Raw genomic sequence first — 1906 nt, forward strand, 5'->3', positions numbered from 1 at the left:
GATCCTAATGATCAGGGAGTCCAACAGTGCAGTAATTTGTCTGACACCTTATTCGGAATAACGATTACCACGTCCACAGATTATCAGATGAATTCCCTTGTGTGGCAGAAATGTGAACACTATTGGATGACAACTGTAGCTATGTTTAAATGTTATCCTGATATGGTGTTCACAACAAACGTTCTGTAAAATGTTTGCTACAGATGACACGCCCATTACGAAAATACGAAATTCTTAGTCTTTGTATTTTTATTAGCATTTGAAATTTTTGGCCCACCGTTAAATGCTTAAAGGACGAAGGCCAGAATGTCCTTGATTTTGATAACTGCTATCTCTTATTCAGTATGTGTATGGGCTGACAAAACCCTCCTCCAGATTGAGATGATTTATCTGCTCTACGTTTAGTTATGACTTCGTCGTCTTTGGCGGAGCCTTTCTAGGTGATTATAAAATACTGGATGCAATTCACCATCAAAGACTCTGGCTTTGCCGACTAGTGCCCTCCGCACTTCTCCCATTAATAAACAATTACAAATTGAGAACTATTCACCTGATGAAGGTGGGTGCAAGAAGTGGTCGAGTTGTAAATCCGTAGCATTCGCTGTCAAATTACACAGACACACAGTATCTTCAACATCCAAGTTTATTTTAAGAAGAACAAACTGCCACTGACCCAACGTCAGGGTAACAAAATATATTTTGTACATTTAGTTGCAAAATCTAAATCTCAAAAAACACATCTGAAAAGAAGTAACTAGATGTAAATGCCCACATATTTACTTCATAATGCACAATGCATCGACGACAAAATATACTGAACCGCAATAGAAACGTCATCTTACCAAAACTTTTGCCAGATATGTTTCATCTTAATTTTAATTAGTGTTGGACAGTAGCGACATGCCACGATTATCACGGGAAGAGAGGGATCAAGCTTTAGGAGGACTGAATGCTGGCCACACTGCAAGACGTGCTGCCAATCACTTTTTTGTTCATGTTCGAAGAATATGCCGCCTCTAGATGCACAGCCGACCGTCCTCACAGTGTGCGAGCGCCTGTGACAACGTTGAGGCAAAATCGGCAGAATGTCAGTCATCACCTGCAAAAACGTTTCGCTAGGGCTACTAAAAGTGGACGGACAACCATTGGCAGTCAACATAGACCAGTATGAAGCCGACGCATACGCGTTTGAGGCAGAGAAACATCAGATGTCAGGCCTCACTGGGGTCCGATCCTCACTATTCGACATCCTCATGCTCGTCTGCAGTGGACCACACAGCACCGGAATTGGCGTCACAGGGAGTGGCGAACTGTAGTCCTCTCCGACGAAAGCCGGGTGAGAGTATGGCCACGTCGCAAGAGCGTTTTGTAGATGAGTGTGTCCTGGATAGAGACTCATGTGGCGGCTCGAGCATAATGGTGTAGGGTGCTATTACTCTCAATCACAAACCAGGCCTTATGCTGTTCCAGAATATTGGTCCTGGCAGAGGAATTGTTGTAACATCTACCCGCTACATTTATCAAGCGCTGAGACCCTTCGTCGTGCCACACTTTGGTCGTCATGGAAACCATGTCTTCCAGCAGGACAACGCGCATGCCAATACTGCCAGAACAACTACAGACTTTCTCCATCAACACGGTGTACAAATTTTGCTCTTCAGTGGCCTGTCCGATAAAAATCTGTGGGACGAGGAGGAGTCACTGATATCTGGCCCAAAGCCGTCAACTGCAGCTGAACTCTTTCAGGCGTATCACCGAGTCTGGCCCCAAGTTCCTATGGCCTTCATCAACCGACTCATCCACTCCATGTGAGATACAGACGGTGCAACGCTGTTGTCAACGCTCAAGGAGGTCATTTTTTGGTTTTTCGTTGTTGCGGGGTTTTTTTGTGCTTTTTTTGGGGGTG

This window comes from Haliotis asinina, chromosome 1 (assembly GCF_037392515.1).
Source record: "Haliotis asinina isolate JCU_RB_2024 chromosome 1, JCU_Hal_asi_v2, whole genome shotgun sequence".
Taxonomy (NCBI): Eukaryota; Metazoa; Mollusca; class Gastropoda; order Lepetellida; family Haliotidae; genus Haliotis; species Haliotis asinina.